The sequence below is a fragment of the Littorina saxatilis genome, linkage group LG7 (assembly GCF_037325665.1).
Source record: "Littorina saxatilis isolate snail1 linkage group LG7, US_GU_Lsax_2.0, whole genome shotgun sequence".
Lineage (NCBI taxonomy): Eukaryota > Metazoa > Mollusca > Gastropoda > Littorinimorpha > Littorinidae > Littorina > Littorina saxatilis.
In genome coordinates, this window is record NC_090251.1 from 23,881,398 (window position 1) to 23,903,993 (window position 22,596).

Consider the following 22,596-nt stretch of genomic DNA (forward strand, 5'->3'; position numbering starts at 1 on the left):
TTTTTTTACTCCCTCTCCCTTTTCTCTTTCTCCTCCTGAGAGAGAGAGAGAGAGAGAGAGAGAGAGAGAGAGAGAGAGAGAGAGAGAGAGAGAGAGAGAGAGAGAGAGAGAGAGAGAGAGAGAGAGAGAGAGATGCACGTACGCATCAACACACACACAAACACGCGCACGCACTCACACACACACACACACACAAACACACGCACACGCACACATACACACACACACACACACACACACACACACACACACTCTCTCTAGTGCACGTGTCTGTACGGCTTACGTGCTAATGCAATGGAGTGTTTTGTCCACAAACCGTGCTTACTGGCCGACATTGCACAAAACAAACATTCAGTTCTACAGTTTAAACTGGTTCCTTTTGCAAGATCCGGGTAGACCCGACACAGTGACGGGTACTGTCTACATTAAACTTGTGTGTACATTACACGAGTGAGACGGGATCACGGCTAACTCTGTGGTTACCCCAGACAATTGTCCTACAATGTTCATATCATCAGAGTAGTGTATCCTCTGTCTTTTCTTTTGTCCTGATTCACATAGAACTAGAAATTAAAGTTATCAGTTGTCGTGATAAATAATTGGCCTTCGAATGTGTTTAGCTTTTTAAAAAATAATTTTATTTATTAATTTAATTTGTATATTTAATGTACAGTAAATGGTTTGTTTCGTTAACTTTTTTTGCTGTTTGATTATGAGAGACAGAGGAATGGCTAGTAGCTTCCAAAAAATTTAATCGTCAAAAAACACAAAAAAAACCCAGCGCTGCACAGCAAGCAGTTTTTGTTATGAGGTCAACTTAAATAATGATCTTATCCCACACCACGACATATATATATATATATATATATATATTCAACTTGTGTTTGTCTCTGTGTGTGTGTGTGTGTGTGTGTGTTCGCGATGCACGGCCAAAGTTCTCGATGGATCTGCTTCAAATTTGGTGGGCATATTCAGGTAGACCCCGGACACAACCTGGTCGATGAGAATTTTTAACACGTGCTCTCAGCGCGCAGCGCTGAACCGATTTTGGTTTTTCTGTTCATCTTTCCAGATCCATTGGTTTAAACAAAACTTTATTCAATTTTAATCATGACAAGAACAATGCATGGCCATATGGATGATTACATACTCAAGCATATAATGCTTATTTTAAGCAATCATAGTAATTACAAAACAAAGGTTAGCATGATGGCGGAATAAGTACATTAGCTCCTTTCAGGAAACGAAAAACAAAACAAAAGACAAAACAGATACACAAACAAGCAGAAAATGGGAAGGGGTTGGTGATACAGGAGGTGGGGAAAGGGCAGCTAGCTAGTAGCTAGGGAAAAAGAAGAAGAAGAAGACTTGGAGCGCCAATATTTGAGGGGATTTTTTCAATTGTAATAAGTGCACATAAGACACTCGCACAAAGTTAATGCATATTGTGATCAGAGGAAAAGTCACTACATTGCGCATAAATCGAAAGGCTGTGGTTTAGCTGGATACTGGCTGCTGTGAGTGTTTTACTCCGTGTGTGTGTGTGTGTGGTCTTTTTAAGATACTTGATGTGTGTGCGTGCGTTAGTGCGTGCGTGCGTACGTACGTGCTTATGAACTTAAGCCGAAGGGAGGGGTTGGGGGGGGGGTGGTGATCGGTTGCCTGTCACACTTAGAAACTTAAACCGTTGTTGTAATGTTTAATCTGATATTGAGTGATCATTACACAGGCACAGTGCGAAATCAGAGACGACAATTACATGCCTTGGTAGACGCTGACAAAATGATGCAAAAGAGAAATAACAACAGAAGAGAAAGAGCAAAGCTACACGGAACTTGCCTTTTTAAAAGAATGAAATTATTGGACAAAATATGAAATCAAACTGCAGTTGTGGACGTCGGTAATTATTATATTCTTTTGGTATTTTTTTTAGTTTTAATTGTTACTAAAAATAAGAAGGAGATTCGTTACTTCGTAACAAGCAGGTCACACCCACGGCGAAGCTATGAGAATCGAGCGAGGGTCGGAAATGTTCTGGCCCCTATTCCGTATTGTGAGCGTGTTTGTCTGTCTGCTTGTCTGTCTGTATAAGTGTTCGACCGCTCGTCTATCTGGTTGTATGTTTGCACATGCAAACAAGTTTTTATTTATTTATTATTGTGTAACCTCTCGCACCATTTTAATTCCCTCGAGCAGTAGTTGACTCGAACACGTCATTTAACAACAACAAAAAGCAGCCGAGAAGTTAGTGTAGGATGTAACACCCAGCATCAGAGGTTTAATGCCAACCTATTCATTTCAACCCCAATGCGACCACAAATTGGGTAGGCGAGCACACATAAAGAACATCGGGAAACTTCCTTGAAACTTGTGAGGGGACGGAGGAAGGGGGGGGGGGGGGGAGAGGGGGAGGGGGACAAAAAATGAAAAGCGGGCGAGAAGATGAAACGGAAAGCTCAGCCTAACAAACAGCCGTACAAATCAGATAGCAGCTAGTGGTGTGGGCGGCGTCTCTCCTTTAGAACCTCGGAGGAAACAAATTGAGGCTGGAAGGGGGGGCGAATGGTTGGGCAAAGGCAAGCGGGCCAAAAAAATTGATGAGAAAATGTAGGTCACTCGACGTTGCCTCATCTCTGCTGGCTGCGGTCTTCAGTCTCACCCTCACCCGATCCCTTTATAAAACCGACTCCCCCTCCCTCCCTCCCCCCTACCGGTCCAGAACTTCCATCCGTCCTTTTTTTCACAGATTCCCAGTAATAAAAAAAAAAGCTGAAAATAGCGGCGGCGAATATCGAACAGTGTGTAATTTTGCTGGCCGGGCCACTTTGGATTCCGTCATTATCACGCAACTCAACCGCTGGCGTGGCCAAGATGGAAGGAGGAACCGCAACTTGCCTGGACGGAGTATGTGCTTGTGTGTGTTACACAGTGGAACCCCTCTTTTTAAACCCTGGAACCCGTCTTTAATTCCTCTTTGTAACACACTGGAACCCCTGTTTTTAAGACGCAGGAACCCCTCTTTTTAAGACATTGGAACCCCTCTTTTTAAACCCTGGAACCCTTCTTTGTAACACACTGGAACCCCTCTTTGTAACACACTGGAGCCCCTCTTTTTAAGACGCAGGAACCAATCTTTTACGACATTGGAACCCCTCTTTTTAAACCCTGGAACCCTTCTTTGTAACTCCTCTTTGTAACACATGTATTTGAACCCCTCTTATTAACCCCTCTTAGTAACACACTGGAAGACCTCTTTTTAAGGTACTTGAACCTCTCTTTTTAAGGTACTGGAACCCCTAGTTTAGACAGGCTACCGACCCCTTCTCCCCCAACCCCTAGTTTAGACAGGCTACCGACCCCTTCTCCCCCAACCCCTAGTTTAGACAGGCTACCGACCCCTTCTCCCCCAACCCCTAGTTTAGACAGGCTACCGACCCCTTCTCCCCCAACCCCTAGTTTAGACAGGCTACCGACCCCTTCTCCCCCAACCCCTAGTTTAGACAGGCTACCGACCCCTTCTCCCCCAACCCCTAGTTTAGACAGGCTACCGACCCCTTCTCCCCCAACCCCTAGTTTAGACAGGCTACCGACCCCTTCTCCCCCAACACCTTGTTTAGACAGGCTACCGACCCCTTCTCCCCCAACCCCTAGTTTAGACAGGCTACCGACCCCTTCTCCCCCAACCCCTTGTTTAGGACCTCTCTTGAAAGAGCTTGCTTTTGGCGGGTAAGAGAGGATTTCCGTTCATAACCTCTTGTATATTTACTGTCATTTTTAAGACTGCTTTCCATTTAACTTTCAGACCTGATTTTATTTGAGGTTTTTCCTGGGCTCAGAAATGAGGTTCAATTGTTGGCGGTCGTGTTTCCTGGGAAGAAAACAAAGGGGTGGGTGGAGGAGGTGGTGTCTGTCGGACTCGGAGGAAGGAGAAGAATGATTAGGGGAGGGGGGGGGGGGGGAAGGTCTGCTCTTCGATTTCTGAATTAGTTCGAGGTTTTTACATTTAGTCAAGTTTTGACTAAATGTTTTAACATAGAGGGGGAATCGAGACGAGGGTCATGGTGTGTGTGTGTCTGTCTGTATGTGCGTGTGTGTGTGTAGAGCGATTCAGACTAAACTACTGGACCGATCTTTATGAAATTTGACATGAGAGTTCCTGGGAATGATATCCCCGGACATTTTTTTATTTTTTTCGATAAATACTTTTGATGACGTCATATCCGGCTTTTTGTAAAAGTTGAGGCGGCACTGTCACACCCTCATTTTTCAATTAAATTGATTGAAACATATAGATAGGATATGTTTGGATTAAAAACACGCTCAGAAAGTTAAATGTTTGGATTAAAAACACGCTCAGAAAGTTAAAACGAAGAGAGGTACAGAAAAGCGTGCTATGCAGCACAGCGAAACCACTACCGCGCTGAACAGTCTCGTCAGTTTCACTCCGTTTTGCACAAGTGCGTTCAGTTTCATTCTGTGAGTTCCACAGCTTGACTAAATGTAGTAATTTCGCCTTACGCGACTTGTTTTCATGTGCTGGCGTTTCTCTCTCTTCCCTTCCCACCCCCCAGCGGACAACGTCCGTGTTGGTTTGATTATTGATCATAGACCCTAAACGGATTTGGAAGGTGTTTTTGTGTGGAGTCGAAGAATCTGTAGAGGGTTTTTCTTCTTCTTTTAGCTTGGCGTTTTTATTTCCAGCGTTTCCTCTACCTAAGCCCCTCTATACATGTAATTACTATGTGTTTGAATTGATGGATGTGTTTGTCTCGCTCTCCCTGAAGGTGTGTGTGTGTGTGTGTGTGTGTGTGTGTGTGTGTGTGTGTGTGTGTGTGTGTGTGTGTGTGTGAGCGAGCGAGCGAGCGAGCGAGAGACAGAGACAGAGAGAGAGAGAATGTGCTTCATCGTGTGTGTTTGTGTGTGCATGTTGACACATTGCTGTATTGTTTTTGTCAATTGCTGTGTTTTGTTTTGCCGTGGTCATGGCGTTGAGAATAGTTTATTTAAGCGTCTTTTTTTTCCAGCGTAATGTTGTTGTCCATCTATCTACGCGTTCTCTGCGTTTCAGTCATTATCGATCTCGCAATTAGATGGATTTAAAATGTCTTTGTTGTGGCTCCATTTTTGTGACGGGCAGAGAGGGAGTGTTCTGTTTTCCTTGTGTCATCCTTAGACTTGATGTGAGTTTTTGTGGTGTTACACGACTGTGCCCACTGTGTCCTTTGTAAAAGATCACGCTGACCGCCACTAATCTGCCCAGGCTTTTTGCATGCGATGTGAACACACTTCCACTTGAACACACACTAAACAACAACAGTCTGGCTGTCTGCTGTACAGAGTGGTTTTGTTTTGTGTTTTTGTTGTCGTTGTTGCTAAATTAGTTTTTGCTGATTGATCTTGGTGTTACCGTGACAGTTATACACATGATTCAACAAAAACAAACAAATAACACCAACAAAAACACTGCACAGACATGTGTCAATGGGAAGGAAAGAATTGTTTTAATTTAGGTTTGTTTAAATATTGATCATTCTTCCTGTCACTGAATTGTGTTAATTTTTTCTCTCGCCTGATAGTGTGTGTGTGTGTGTGTGTGTGTGTGTGTGTGTGTGTGTGTGTGTGTGTGTGTGTGTGTGTGTGTGTGTGTGTGTGTGTCGTTTTAAGCCTTCAGTTGCAGTGTAGAGGTGGGTAAAACTGGCACACATACCGATCTGTTCATGGGCAGTAGCGAGCAGCCGTAAAAGATCGTCGGAGGATCAATGTCGAATCCTTTCTTCCTATTTGGTCTGAAAACCCTTAGAGTTTACTCAACAACCGCGCTTACAGAAACATTACACTTTAATCAAACAGCCGTAAAAGACAGAGTTGAATAATCAAACCGCAACGGTATTTGAACGAAAACATTCTACTCATTGTCGGTTACACCCCTCCCCCTTAATTCCACCAAAATGCAATACCCGTGTGTACACAACACGATCAGTGTCCTACCACTGTGCCACATACCTACCTCTTGTTGTTGGTGGTTGAGAGGAAGGCAGAGAGTGTATTATTTTGTCTTGTTTCACAGGCGATTGAAGCCTAATCACACAGAAAGCTCACACTTATTATCCCTGGCCACTGCGTAGTTCACAGGCCCTTGAAATAAAATTGTTTTAAAGTTGGTTGTGTGGAATGTCCGTGGTTGCATGTGAGTGTGTGTGTGTGTGTGTGTGTTTTGTGAGTGTGTGTGTGTAAGCGCGCGCGCACTGGGTTTATAGCAGGACATAAAGCGCGAATGAGACGGAGTTCATTTTACATGTATTATCTTTGGTGCATGTCAGTACAGGTCATACGGGTAATTCTCCTTTAAGACGATCGTGCTGCTTGTGAAGCATACAAGGGCAAAGGGCAAGTTGTGCACTGCGTTGATATGGTGTAATTAAAAATGATTCCAGAGGTGATGTCTGCTCTTGGGGGGGGGGGGGGGGTGCGAGTGGGGTGAGAAGAGGGGAGGGCAGGGAAGTTAAGGGGAAAGAAAGAATTACACATCAACAGTAGGGTTTACCATTTTTGTGGGGGAAAAGCGCGAACAAATTATAGTGTATTGTAACGAGCGTCATGTGCCTGTGTTACCAGCCCGAGACAAGGTGTCCCAAGTCACACACACACACCACATACACCCCCAAGTGTTTCTCAGCGGCCGGTGCCTCCAAACTCGATCGGTTCTGTGACCCCGAAAAATCGCTGGGTATAGCACAGCACATTCCTCACAACTTACAGTGCTAGATCATACTCTACCCGCCCCCTCTCACCCAGTGTTAGACACACACCCCTCCACACACACACACACACACACACATACACACACACACACACACACACACACACACACACACACACACACACACCCTCCCCTTCCTTTCCCCTTCCCCTGGGCCCTTACTATGTGCTAGACCCCTCGGCCCCCCTCTCCCCTTTCAGTGCTAGAGCCCTCGATCCCCCGTTCCCTCGCCCCCCTTAGATCTAGATATATTGACGCCCTCCCCCACACCCCCCTCCCACACCACCCTCCCACACCCCCCTCCCACACCCACCCCCATCGACCCCCTAAGTGCTCGTACACTTCCAGTGCTGAACTGCCCCAAACCTAGTGCTAGATCTGCCCCCTCCCCCTCCTTCACCCAATTCTAGACTGCCCCTCAACCCCCCACACACCTCAACGTGTTTCTTAATTTCATAACGGCCAGTAACCTTCTCTCGATTGGAGCTGTGACCCAACAAAATTCACTGGGTATAGCACAGCACCGTACTCGCAACTTTGTGCTTGATATGTACCCCCTCCCCTCGCCCCCACAGCCCCCCCTCCCCCATTCAACCACCAAAATCGCCCCCCCCCACCCCCAGTCTTCACTCTGCCCCAAGGAATCCGGTATTGATACATTGATCCATGGTTGCCCCTTGTGAGTGTTTGCTGAGGCTTTTTATCTGGTCCTGCCGCTCTCTCGCCTGTCTTTTGTGTGGACCAGACTCCGCTTCCTTGTACGGTTGGAGTCTTGGGAGTCTTCTGTTCGGGTCTTTTGGGTTCGTTTACGTGCGTCAGCTGTACACTTACACAGACACTGACTGATGTAAATACAGACAGACTTTGTTAGACACTGACATGTATATATAATATATATATAATATATATATATATATATATATAAATACAGACCGACACGGGCAGGCAGGCAGGCACAATGTACGTACGTACGCGCGCATGTACGTACGTACGCGCGCACGCACGCACGGATGTACACACAGACACACACACACACACACACACACACACAATCTCTTTCTCTCTCACCCCCCCTCCCCCTTTCTCCTTCTGCCCCCCGCCACCCCGAACTCTTCTTCAACAATCACTCTCGAAAAATACATACACACACGTATTTCCTTGCTGTACACGACTTTCAGTTTTTGACGACAGCTCGCGACATCCTTTCTGCACTCACAAAATGCAAGCTGTTGAGACAGTCAGGCAGAGGGGGAGAAGGTATAGATGAGTGTAAATATGTGTTACTCCCTCTATCTCCTATCTCCTTTCATCAGTTCGTCTGTCTTAGTGTCTGTCTGTTTCTCTCTCGATCGGTCTGTTTGTCTGTCTGTCTGTCTGTTTATATGTCGGTATCTGGCTTTCTCATGTCTTTCTCCGTCTCAGTCTCTCTCTCTCCCTCGGTTTTTCTTTCTCATAAATAAATTAAAAGAAAGTCGCTTGTTCATTTCAATGCTTGTTATTTTCTCAGGTGCCAGGAGATTGGTTCCGGGTGATTCTCACTTACTCCATTATACATGTCGTATGCAACTGATTTTAGAGCGATTACTTCCCTTTGTTGATCATATCAAACATAAATTGACTGAATAAGAACAATGAATCCGACCCGAGCCTTCAGCATTGGAGTCACGATTTGTTCATCGTCATTTTCCAGCGCTGTGGAGGACGCATACGCCCTAAGCAGACGAAACCTTTCACATTTGAAACAAAAATAATGTTGGTCTGAAACGTACCCTTTGAAGTTAAGAGTATAATCTAGTAAGCCTGCGCTGCATATCATTTTGCCTAGTAGTTCCCTGAAGAAACCGATTCTTGAAAAATCCCACTGCGCAGAAAGCAGTCCGCTGTTGATTGTTGGTATGTGTCCAAGTCGAGGGACGGTCTTATCCCGTGTAAATGCCTGGCCACATCTGTAAGTGCCGTAAGCCAAATCGCTTACACGGGCAGGACTGTTGTTTTAAAAACTTATTTTGTAAAAAAAAAAAAAAAAATCCACACCATCCAATGTCACTTTAATCTCATGCGCTGTGATAAAAAAAAAAAAAATTCATAACTGACGCCTGTGTCAATGTGAAAACTGAACTCCACAAAAAGATGTCAATGTCACACGCCTGTGTTGTGATGATGCACCACGCTAACAGCTTTGTGTTCCTGCATTGTTCCGACAGGATTTTAATTACCGCGTTTTTATTGTTGTTGAGGCTATACAGCTGCGATCAGATTGTCACACCTTTATATTCAAATCATGTAGCAGGGCAGTGGGACGGTGTAATTATTATATGTCGCACTTTGTATGGGGAACCACAAGAGCTTGTTTAGGGAGAGCGGAGTAGAGCCCAGTGGGTGTGACTGGCTTCGTTTGCGAAAAAGATGATTGTCGTTTGGTGGATGTTTTATGGTAATTAACCTGATGTGTCGTCGTTTGCTGATTATTGTGAGTGGGAACTCAAACAAGGAAAACGGTGTTCGCGTTCAAACGGACATTTGCGGTATTTGAACTTTTTTTTTAAGTGGGGAAAAAAATTCACCGGTCAGTTGCCTACAACAAATTTTTTGACTATTTGATAGTTCTTCGTATCGAAATGAAGTTATTGTTTTGTGTGAGGAATGAGATTTGTACGTAGACCCGCCATCAGTATGTTTTTCTGCCTATCTTAACACATCCATTTAGATGGCCAAATTATAGCGTCGACCAAAGCTATCTATCCGAGTGTTGCTATATCCTATCCGCTGATTTGTAGCGTCAGGCGATATTAGACTATCGGCAGATGTAACGTTGTAACAGGCTGCTCGGAAGTTCTTTATTGTTCATCTGGTGTGTGTGTGTGTGTGTGTGTGTGTGTGTGTGTGTGTGTGTGTGCTATCGTGCGTGTGTGTGCGCGCTCGTGCGATAGAGAAAGAGTGCGTGCGTGCGTGTGTATGTGTGTGTGTCTGTCTGTGTGTCGGTGTCTTTGTGTGTGTGTGTCGTTCACGAAGCGCGGCGCAATTTTAATCCGTCTACAAGGTTCATTCAGGGATGCTCAAGTGGTCAGCTCTCCTAGATCCTCTGCCCTCTCTGTGTCCAGGATATAACTATTTTCGTTAATTGTGATCACATTTTAAGAGTAAATAAAAGCAAACCCATTAATTAATTTGTAAGCCTTCAAGCTGAAATGCAGTACCAAAGTCCTGGCTTCGTCGAAGATTACTTGACCAAAATTTCAACCAATTTGGTTGAAAAATGAGAGCGTGACAGTGCCGCCTCAACTTTCACGAAAAGCCGGATATGACGTCATCAAAGACATTTATAAAAAAAAAATGAAAAAAACGTCTGGAGATACCATACTCAGGATCTCTCATGTCAAGTTTCATGAAAATCGGTCCAGTAGTTTTCTCTGAATCGTTCTACACACACACACACACACCACGACCACCCTCGTCTCGATTCCCCCCTCTACGTTAAAACATTTAGTCAAAACTTGACTAAATGTAAAAAACACGAAATAACGAAAAACTGGAGTGTTGGGGGTGTTTTTAGGGTTTCAATTATTAATTCTGACCAGAGAAATCCAACTGGCCATATGTACACGCATTCATCTCACACCCTGCTTCCTTTGGGGTTGTCTTGGGGGGTATCCTGTGTGTATGAGGTGGGAGAAGTTTGACTGTGTCGGTCTGTGTGTCTGTGTCGCCTCCCACTACACACACACACGCACGCACGCACACACACACGTATGCACGCGCGCGCACACACATACACACGCGCGCACTCTCTCTTTCTCCACACGCGCGCACTCTCTCTCTCTCTCTCTCTCCATCTCTCTCTCCATCTCTCTCTCTCTCTCCATCTCTCTCTCTCTTTCTCTCTCTCTCCCTCTCTCTCTCTCCCCCTCTCTCTCTCCCCCTCTCTCTCTCTCTCTCTCCCCCCCCTCCCTCCCTCCCCCTCTCCCTCTCCCTCCCTTCCTCCCCCTCCTCATCGACAAAATCGAAGTACGACACTGTACCTAACTCACAATAACTTGACACAGATGAGAGAGAAAGTCATTTTATAGGTTGTCTTGTGCGGCTGAGCAGCAAGCCGTGGGATTTACGATGTTTTACCTGCAATCAATGACCGGTTATATACACGTGTGTGCTCATGTCCTGCGGAACCCTCACAATGTACATTGGAACCCCCAATTTTCAGACCACCCGACTGAAGACCACCCCGTTTAAGACCCTCGTTTTCCAAAAAAATTTTTACTTCTTCAAAAGGTCTGAATTTTACCGCCCGTTTTCTTCTTCAAAAAGGTGTGAATTTAGCGTCTGTTTTAATACTCCCTCATGGTAATAATACCTGCTTTTCTCAGACTAGTGGTGGACTTGGAAGCGGGGTTCCACCGTTGTATGCAGCAGTTGTGCGACTGACAGGGTCGATGTTTTTTGTTGCTCCTGTGTCACCATACACTGTGAAAGAAGACTGTCGGCGTGTCGGCTTCAAGGTGTGAGAGTGTTTGAATAACGAGTGACTGGATTTTCACTGCACGTGTGCGACGAGTTGGTTTTGCGCGTGTGTGTGTGTGGTGGTGGAGTTGGTGGTGGTTGTTTGGGGTCATTGGGTGTGTGTGTTTGTGTGGACAATGGATGAGGGTTTGGTACAACTTTTACCATCTTCAGTCATTTTGCATCAACTCCCTGGTGTGTGTGTGTGTGTGTGTGTGTGTGTGTGTGTGTGTGTATCTGTCTGTCTGTCTGTCTGTCTGTCTGTGTGTCTATGTGTCTGTCTGTTTCTATCTGTGTCTGTATGTCTGTGTCAATGTGTGACAGAGACAGAGACAAAAGGGGGGTCAAATCAGAATGTAACCCAAAATTGCACACGAATATATGTGTATGACCTAATTTCTAATTGGCAATACCCCGATTATTCTTTGACAATGTAATAAATCATCCTTCTCTTACTTTCCAACACAGATGTTACTTTTCTTCTTTTTGTGTGTGCATCGATCTCAAAACTTTTGCCTGACCCAATTTTTCTCCTTGTGCGTGCAGAGAACATTGGTGATTGTGAAAGAGACTGGAGTCACGTGCTCACTATGCAGGATTTATACTGTTGCGTCTGCGTGACATGGGACACTGCCGTCTGACGGATCCCATTAACTTCACACCTAGTCGGTGAGTACTTTGTGGTGGAGAAATTAGTGTACAGTGGAATCCCACTTTTGAGACTTTCATTTTTATCCAAAAATCAGGACTGAAAAGAGGGAGTCTGGTTTTGGGTGGTCAATTTACAAACGTTCGGAACAGAAAATCTGAGACTGTTTTATTCCTAAAAGGGAAGAAGTTTATAATGAGGGGTGGGGAAGGGCTTCATAGTGGGGCTCCAATGTACTGTATGTATGCACTGTTATACTTAAACAATCTGTGCTTTGGGTGAAGAACCTTTATCTTTTTGACAACTACGGAGAAAAAGTTGATTGGAGATGGACTCTTGGGTTCTGTTTCTTTGGTTGATGTTGCGGCACACCGTGTGAAATAGTCCAGTTTCTTCACTCTTGTTGTTGTTGTTGTTGTTGTTGTTGTTGTTGCTGCGTATCTATTTCTACAAATTTCTTGTCACTTTTGTGGAGTACCTCTGTTCGATGTTTTGGAAGTAGAGTGAGACGAATGGTGCTGACGAGTTCCCCACAGTTAGCCCAATCACACGCTTCACAGTCTCACCGGCCTGCTCACAATAACATTTGTACTTGTATCTTCCTTTAAGGGTTGATGCCAAGTGTTAGGGACAAGGAGGATTCAAAGAAGAAGAAAGGGCGAGTTCCCTGGAGTAATCTCATTGATGGCGCTGTCCATTTTCCAAACCGAGTTTGTTTTTTTACAAAAACGTATCATAGCTCTCATGGAAACGGGTCATCCTGTAACGCCAGCCTGTCAACAACAAGCCTAAAACACAACGATTACATTACATCCGTAAAGAAGAAATCGGTCAAGTGAAGTATTATCCGATTTGACCGCTTACCACTTTCATATACAGTATTTAGATATCAAATAAGATACATGTATCGGGAATTTCTAGCAGCGAAAGATACAGTCTGTCTCACTCATCCACATTATCATTTTCACATGTATCTTCAAAAAAGACTTGATGGCGAAGGGTAGGGACAAGGAATAGCTGAACACAGAGTCTCAAAGGTATTTTTGTTGAGGGGTTGATGCCGAGTGTTTGACGCAAGCTCATCGACTTACTTACATTAACATTTCCACCGGTATCTGTGTCAAGGGTGAGTGTTAGGGACAAGCTTGCTAACTTGCTCACATTAACATTTCCAACGGTATCTGTGTTAAGGGTTGATGCTGAGTGTTGGAGACAAGCTTGCTGACTTGCTCACATGAACATGTTCACATGCTGAGTGTTAGGGACAAGCTTACTGACTTGCTTACATGAACATTTCCACATGGTGAGTGTTGGAGACAAGCTTGCTGACTTGCTCACATAAACATTTCCAACGGTATCTGTGTTAAGGGTTGATGCTGAGTGTTGGAGACAAGCTTGCTGACTTGCTCACATGAACATGTTCACATGCTGAGTGTTAGGGACAAGCTTACTGACTTGCTTACATGAACATTTCCACATGGTGAGTGTTGGAGACAAGCTTGCTCACATGAACATTTCCACATGCTGAGTGTTAGGGACAAGCTTGCTGACTTGCTCACGTGAACATTTCCACATGGTGAGTGTTAGGGACAAGCTTACTGGCTTGCTCACATGGACATTTCCACATGGTGAGTGTTAGGGACAAGCTTACTGGCTTGCTCACATGGACATTTCCACATGGTGAGTGTTAGGGACAAGCTTACTGCCTTGCTCACATGGACATTTCCACATGGTGAGTGTTAGGGACAAGCTTACTGGCTTGCTCACATGGACATTTCCACATGGTGAGTGTTAGGGACGAGCTTACTGGCTTGCTCACATGGACATTTCCACATGGTGAGTGTTAGGGACAAGCTTTCTGCCTTGCTCACATGAACATTTCCACATGGTGAGTGTTAGGGACAAGCTTGCTGGCTTGCTCACATGAACATTTCCACATGGTGAGTGTTAGGGACAAGCTTACTGGCTTGCTCACATGGACATTTCCACATGGTGAGTGTTAGGGACAAGCTTACTGCCTTGCTCACATGGACATTTCCACATGGTGAGTGTTAGGGACAAGCTTACTGGCTTGCTCACATGGACATTTCCATATGGTGAGTGTTAGGGACAAGCTTACTGGCTTGCTCACATGGACATTTCCACATGGTGAGTGTTAGGGACAAGCTTTCTGCCTTGCTCACATGGACATTTCCACATGGTGAGTGTTAGGGACAAGCTTTCTGGCTTGCTCACATGGACATTTCCACATGGTGAGTGTTAGGGACAAGCTTTCTGGCTTGCTCACATGGACATTTCCACATGGTGAGTGTTAGGGACAAGCTTTCTGGCTTGCTCACATGGACATTTCCACATGGTGAGTGTTAGGGACAAGCTTTCTGGCTTGCTCACATGGACATTTCCACATGGTGAGTGTTAGGGACAAGCTTTCTGGCTTGCTCACATGGACATTTCCACATGCTGAGTGTTAGGGACAAGCTTGCTGACTTGCTCACATGAACATTTCCACATGGTGAGTGTTAGGGACAAGCTTACTGGCTTGCTCACATGGACATTTCCAGCAGTATGTGTGTTGGGGGTTGATGGTGAGTGTTAGGGACAAGAAGGGGCTAAAGAAGAAGAGAGTCGGGTCCCTGGAGTACAGCGCGGGGAGGCCGCAACACAAACCCACGCAACTCTCTGCCACGCAGGCCCCAGTGTATTTTATTGATCACCTCGCTCTTCTCTCCCTTCTTTCAGGCCGCCAGAAACGCCGCTATAAAAGATTGGAACGAAGGGAGAAAAAGCTGGGGGGGGGGGGGGGGTTGGAGAGAAGATGTGGGGTTGTGAAGGGGTGGAGTCACCGAGGGGGAGGGGTATATTGGGGAGAACGAAAGGAGGAGGGATTTGTTGGTGAGGGGGAGGTGGAGGGGGTTATTTTGAGGAGCAAGGGTTGGGGAGGGACTGATTTGAGGGAGAGGGGAGGGCCCACAGAGGGATTGGGGTGGAGTGGTGGGAAATTGGGGGGGGGGGGATTTTTGCCGGGTGCAAATCCCCAAGCTGGTTCATTCTTCCTCTAAAAAGTGCTGGTTTTGCAATGGATTCGCTGAACTTTCTGTCGTGCTTTTTTCTATGATTTCGCCCTGTTGGCATTCTTCAGCCTGAGAAGAAACCCCGATGTTGTGAGCACGATTCAACAAATTCATTCTGTGGACGCGTACAAAGAAATGGAAGTGTATGCAATATAGCAGCATACTGGAGCCTGGAATTGGGAAGTTTTGTAGGCTGTAATGCCCATCGTTTTACATCCGAGATTGGAGTGGTCCTCCTTTCGGTGAGAACTCCTCTTTTTCAACTCCTCTTGGTCATCATGTTGGTATGAAAAGTTGGACAAGTTGTGTTCATTATGAAGCCGCAAACAGCACCAGGGTCATGCGTGTATCATTGCCTGTCTTCTCTCCATTCGGGGATTGAAAAGCTGTGCAAATCTGGAAACATTTTCTCATTTTGAAACTTGCATACCCCGTTTCCTCTGTTTCGGTCTTCTTTCATTTTCATCTCTGATACATAGTGTACATACATGGTCACGTAATCGTCATGTCTCAAGCACTTCATGCATTTATGTACAGCCCGAACTCAAATTTCGTTTTTCGTTGCAATTCCCATCTGTATAGCTGCAGTGTACGTTGTCACGTAATCGTCACAAATCGTAGACCCCCGCAGTTATGTACACTCAGACTCAATTTTGGTCTTGATATGTTGTTTTGCCCGTTTCTTCTTCACTGTAGTGTACATTGCCTAGTCATAATCACGACTCGGCTAGCACACATCCCGCATTCATGGTACTATGTGAAAAATATATATATGAAAAGTAGAAACATTTATTGAAAGCCGTTTTTACATTTAGTCAAGTTTTGACTAAATGTTTTAACATAGAGGGGGGAATCGAGACGAGGGTCGTGGTGTATGTATGTGTGTCTGTCTGTCTGTGTGTGTGTGTGTGTAGAGCGATTCAGACTAAACTACTGGACCGATCTTTATGAAATTTGACATGAGAGTTCCTGGGTATGATATCCTCAGACGTTTTTTTTCATTTTTTTGATAAATGTCTTTGATGACGTCATATCCGGCTTTTCGTGAAAGTTGAGGCGGCACTGTCACGCTCTCATTTTTCAACCAAATTGGTTGAAATTTTGGTCAAGTAATCTCCGACGAAGCCCGGACTTCGGTATTGCATTTCAGCTTGGTGGCTTAAAAATCTTTGGTCATTAAATATCTGAAAATTGTAAAAAAAAAATATTTTTTTATAAAACGATCCAAATTTACGTTTATCTTATTCTCCACCATTTTCTGATTCCAAAAACATATAAATATGTTATATTTGGATTAAAAACAAGCTCTGAAAAATTAAAAATATAAAAATTAAATTAAATTTTCGAAATCAATTTAAAAACACTTTCATCTTATTCCTTGTCAGTTCCTGATTCCAAAAACATATAGATATGATATGTTTGGATTGAAAACACGCTCAGAAAGTTAAAACGAAGAGAGGTACATGTACAGAAAAGCATGCTATCCTTCTCAGCGCAACTACTACCCCGCTCTTCTTGTCAATTTCACTACCTTTGCCATGAGCGGTGGACTAACGATGCTACGAGTATACGGTCTTGCTGCGTTGCATTGCGTTCAGTTTCATTCTGTGAGTTCGACAGCTACTTGACTAAATGTTGTATTTTCGCCTTACGCGACTTGTTGTGTTCTGTGTTTGTGATCATGCCATACAGTTTCTGTATTCGTAATATGAATAAATAAATAAATAAAATTAAAATAAAGAAGAGAGCACACACAAAAACAGCAACCACAATTCTTGGTTTTGTTATTTTTGATTTTGGAATGCTAGCATTCTGTCTGTTTTAGATTTTGTAACCAAATCATTCAATTTCAAATGATTATTTTTGTGTGCAATCTCGCTGAGTCTTTCTCGATTGCATCTCATGTATAATTCACCCAGTTGAAAATGTCAGATGCCGCGTTGTATGAACTGACTTTTAGTGCAAGCCAATCGTTAGCACGGGAATTAGCACTGTAAAAAAAAATTTGTCTCCGTTTTTACTTTGCCAATACACTCCATAGAGACCAGCGAGCGAGCTCTGACCTTTTTAATTTTAGAACCAGAGAGCCATCCGATCTTTTGTTGTGCAATGGAGACATTCAAAATCACGCTACTTTGTTTTATGTAGGTATTGTGCAAACTTCGATCGTAAGAGATGGGTAGTTATTTTCTGTGCGACAATATCGGCAAGCGCTTGTTCTCATTGGTTGACGATTCGCAGGATTGTTGTATCAATTATCGGGTAACGTTCAGAAAAGTTATTTGTGTATTTTAGAACGGACAGTCTGATTTTCAGTACGGTTGAACCTATTCGTTGTTTCGAAACAGCAAGGTAGTGAAATTAAAACGAGGTATCTAGATAGGTTCGCAAAATAAACTTGAGCGCAGAAGAAACTGTAACATTTCTCTGTGTCTCCTTGTGTCTATGCCCAACCCCTCCCGCCCCTATCTGAGTATCTCCCCGTGTGTGTGTGTGTGTGTGTGTGGTGTGTGTGTGTGTGGTGTGTGTGTGTGTGGTGTGTGTGTGTATGTGTGTGTGTGTCAGAGAAAGATAGAGTACGCACTACACCACAGACACCACCTTAACCACCCCCCCCCCCCCCGCCCCCACCCCTCTCAACCTTTCCCGGATAAAATGAATCTGATGTCTGTTTTTGTTTTGACGACAAAAGCTCAAATAAACGCAGCTGGAGCAGCGGTACAAAAAAACAAGCAGGAGAAAAAAAAAGAAAAAAAAACCCCGCGCAAATCACAAGATTACTATCACCACCACCGCTAAAACAACACAAACAGCACCTTAGCGACGTCGATGTTGATGAATACTTGAACGATCAACGAAGCATGGACACACATAAAGTCTCTCCCTCTCTCCCTCCCTCCCTCTCTGTTCTCTTTACGTGTGCAGCAAGTCTCTGTGATTGACAGGCGCCGCCGAGCTGCAGGGTGCGGCGGTAAATATAACCTTTGCAGACAAAAGCTGCCCAGATCACTAGCTGATTAAGTTTCATCGGAATGCACGCACCGATCGTTAAGAGTGTCGTGGCCGCCACCACAGGTACTTGGTGTGGATATCTTTTCCCCAATCAAAAAACAAACAAAAAAGGCATGTTATACTTATAGGAACGTTAAATTGTGACAAAACAAAACGTCACGGTCACGTGATCTTCGACCCAGCGGTCTTTTAAGTGGACGACAAACTGACGAACACTTATTTTACAGAAAATAAACTTATCTGACCATTTTTTTTTTATACACAGTCTTATTTTTATTTTTTCCCCAATGTATGTGTGTGTGGTGTGTGTGTGTATGTGTGTGTGTGTCATAGAAAGATAGAGTACGCACTACACCACAGACACCACCTTAACCCACCCCCGCCCCTCTCAACCTTTCCCGGATAAAATGAAGCTCTGCAATCGGTCCCGAATAGTCAGACAGGTTGTAGGGACATGAAAAACCAAGAAACAGGAAGCAGCCGGGCTGTGGATTTTTGGTTCATGTTATACCTATTTTGGACATTGGTCAGGAAAACATGCCTGCGGGGCTGAAGTTCAGGGGGGGATGAGGGGGGGGGGGGGTTGTTACAACTGTGAAAGTTAAGATTCAAATCAGTTTCGTTTTGAACTATTTTTTGGTTGACAGTTCTGGTTTCAAAAATGGTTGTCGTACCAAGGATGGTTGGGGATGGATGATAAGGCGAAGAAAGTATGTGTGAAAATGGATATACGCCGTACCATTGACAACTCCTCTGTCATCCCGTAGAGCAAGTCCCACTCCAGATTCCTGTGGCAAGTTGTGCGCCGAGTTTGCAGAGCCAAGGTGGGCAGAGGAAGAGACTGCGGCCACGCTGCTTTGCTGCTATTGTTGCCTTGTGTTAGAGCGCGTTCTACAGTTCCTGTTGTAATGCACTGGAGGCGGTTATAGCACGGCCTGGCTGATCGAACTCGCCAGTCATGGACAAGATGAAGCTGTGTGTGTGTGTGTGGTGTGTTTGTGTGTGTGGTGTGTGTTTGTGTGTGTGTGTGTGTGTGTGTGTGTGTGTGTGTGTGTGTGTGTGTGTGTGTGTGTGTTGGCCACGCTGATCTGGGACCACACGGTCGTAGAATGAACCCTTCTCAGAAAAAGTGTACATTATATGATTATGATTCAAAGTGATTTGTGTTCAAATGTGGTCAAAGCCAAGCCAGCCAAGAAGAGGCTGATCAGAGGCAAACTAAAGACATTCTTTCTTTCTTTATTTGGTGTTTAACGTCGTTTTCAACCACGAAGGTTATATCGCGACGAGGGAAAGGGGGGAGATGGGATAGGGGAAAGGGGGGGAGACGGGATAGAGCCACTTGTTAAGTGTTTCTTGTTCACAAAAGCACTAATCAAAAAATTGCTCCTGGGGCTTGCAACGTAGTACAATATATGACCTTACTGGGAGAATGCAAGTTTCCAGTACAAAGGACTAAACATTTCTTACATACTGCTTGACTAAAATCTTTACAAACATTGACTATATTCTATACAAGAACCACTTAACAAGGGTAAAAGGAGAAACAGAATCCGTTAGTCGCCTCATACGATATGCGGGGTGCAGAGAAATAAGGATGTGGAAAAGAAGACTTTTGGTAAGTGAAATAAAGGTGATGGATCCAGTCAGGTAGAAATAAGACAAGAAAAGAATTGGAAAACTGCAGGGAATAGTAGGGAGAGTTTTCTTGGAAGGAAATATAGGTGAAAGGACTGGTAAGGCAGAAATAAGACAAAAGAAGAGAAGAAACAGAACCGTTAGTCGCCTCTTACGACATGCTGGGTAGCATCGGGTAAATTCTTTCTAGTCCCAACCAATATGGGACTCCCCCTAACCCGCGGGGGGTACTAAAGACATAAGACGGGACATAGCTAGTGAGAACAGGAAGGACCAAGGGAAGGACTCAAGGTAAATCCGTCGCGATACAACCTTCGTGGTTGAAAACGACGTTAAACACCAAATAAAGAAAGAAACTCAAGGTAAAACATGACCAGCAAGTACAAGAAGGACAATGACAGGACAGCAGCAGACCAACACGGGTATTATAGACCAGAAAACGAGAAGCAAGGGAGTGGCAGGAGGGTTGGGTCAGCAGTGGGCAAGGAAGGTTCTGTTGCGTTACACCGAGTCAGCCGCTGAAGAGCCATCGTCATCTGGCGAGATCTTGAGCCAGCCATAGAGCGGATAGGCAAGGCACCTCACAAGAACTACCACCCTGGTCTTGTTCGGCAGGTCACCAGCATTTGGGAAGGCGAAGGGGGCGAACAGGGCATGGGCAGGGCCGAGGGAGGGTAATGTTGTGGGCAGAGCGAGAGAGAGACGGGGGGGGGGATGAGGAAGTCAGGGGGGGGGGGGGGGTGAGGAAGTCAGGGGGAGAGAGAGAGAGGCATATGAAGAGAGAGAGAGAGAGAGAGAGACAGAGACAGAGAGAAGAATCGGCGAGAAAGGAATCGGACAGAGAGAGAGAGAGAAACTGGGGATGTGAACAGAGGGGAAGGAGGAGGGTGAACCGTAGAGCGAAAAAGGGAAGAGCGACCGGTGGCAAAGTGATCAACGCAGGCAGAAAAGACAGTCGTGCTTTATTACAATATTGATCCGTCTATTAGAGCCTGTCAGCCCGCCAACCTTCTCTCTCGCCACTGCCGCCACCGCGACTGCCTCCGCTGCTGCCGCTGTTACTGCTACCGCCTCGTGCTAGCTGCAGGCGCGAAATAATACTATTTGCTCACGATCTTCCTCTTCGCGTGTTTTCCATAAACAGCCAGCCAGCACGCTTTGTAACGAGATTGGGCTTCTCGCTTCCACAACTACCACAACAACACTACTTTGTTTTTTGTGTGTGGTGTGAGCTCCTCACCTTCCCCCTTCCTGTCTCTTCCTGTGCTGGTGGTGTTCGTTGTCCTGGTCAAGGGGTGCTCAGCGACGACTCAGCAACGACTCGGTGAGGAGGACTTTGATGAGGAAGATGATGAGGACGAGGAGCTGGCAGCTGGACAGCTGACTAGCGTGTTATACAATGTGGATGAGATGTAGAGGAAGTTGCCCTCCAACAACAGGAGTGGCTGGGCAGTGGTCACAGGTAAGGAAGCTCTGGCTTTTCCAAGGACTATCATGAACACTGTCTTTGCCTGAAGGATCTTGGATGCAATTGTATCAGTTTTAAGAACAGATTGAGCAATGCGAAGATGGACATGCTGAGAAATGAACAGCTGGTTCGAGTACTGATGGATTAATGGTCAGGTAAGGTGTTGCTTTTTTTTCTCTCCCCCGAGGACTTTTTTTTTCTGTGGGGGTATTCGTCGAGTCGAGTGGTGTGTGTGATGGGTCAGTGAAATCTCATCATCTCAGTTAACGCGTACAAGAACTTGTGAAAAGTGAAAGGAACAGGCAGTAGTTGGCGAGATAGACCAGTGGTCACAGGTAAGGGTATTGCTTTGCTCGTGACTCTTCTCGTCTCTGTCTTGTGGGGACTAAAGACTGTTCGGAGGACCGGGGAATCTTCTCTTCGTTTTGATCGCGTGAGGGAATTGAGGGAGATTTGAATCAGTTGAAAAACACACCCAGAACTCGAAATCCACACACACGCGCACGCACGCACACACACACACACACACACACACACACACACACACACACACACAGACACACACACACACACACACACACAGACACAGACACACACACACAGACACACACACACACACACACACAGACACACACACACAGAGACAGACAGACAGACAGACAGACAGAGAGAGAACGGTTGCAGTTGGTACAGGAGTATAAGTAATCAGGTAGAGTGTGTTTTTCTGAGGACATTTCTCTGTGGCTGTGGACGTCAAGTCGAGTGTCGTATTGATGACTCGATGTCTTGGGGACCCTATATACTCACATAAATGAAGTCGGTGGGGTTTTGTTTTTGTGTTTTATTTTGGTTGGTCAAGAACAGATCGAGATCAAGGGAAAAAATGAGAAGCTGAATAATTGAGTTGATGCAGTACTATTGGTCAGGTAAGGATGGTCTGTGGGTGTACGTGTCACGTGGTGGTTTCTTGTTGATAGTGCGTAGTCGCGTAGAGTCAAGCTAGTTGTAACACATCTTGCGAGCGAGAAAAAAAAAGAAGAAGAAGAAGGAAAAACATGTGTTGTAGACGGAATACTTGTGGTCAGGTAAGGGTCTTCGTTTTCTGCGCACTCTTCTCTTCTGTGTGTTGTGGAGTCGAATGATTTTCTGATTGCTGGTGGCGTTTTATTGACAATGTCATTTTACAGCAGGGGTTGTGGAGGGGGCGGGGGTCTGATTGAAAGGATCTTGGTGGATAGTTGGATCAGGTAAAGGGGCGGGGATGTAGCTCAGTCGGTAGCGCGCTGGATTTGTATCCAGTTGGCCGCTGTCAGCGTGAGTTCGTCCCCACGTTCGGCGAGAGATTTATTTCTCAGAGTCAACTTTGTGTGCAGACTCTCCTCGGTGTCCGAACACACCCCCCCCCCCCCCCCCCCCCCGTGTGTACACGCAAGCACAAGACCAAGTGCGCACGAAAAAGATCCTGTAATCCACGTCAGAGTTCGGTGGGTTATAGAAACAC

At 45.2% G+C, this 22,596-nt stretch overlaps 1 protein-coding gene across 2 annotated transcripts in view; it reads left to right on the forward strand.

Annotated features, from left to right (window-relative positions):
* The window catches only part of LOC138970983 (collagen alpha-1(III) chain-like), a 128,220-nt gene that overhangs the window by 46,597 nt on the left and 59,027 nt on the right, over positions 1-22,596 (forward strand). For both annotated transcript variants that reach the window (XM_070343566.1, XM_070343567.1), the window contains exon 3: positions 11,804-11,926. The gene's annotated coding sequence lies outside the window, so the exon portion shown is untranslated. The remainder of the gene's footprint in view (positions 1-11,803; positions 11,927-22,596) is intronic.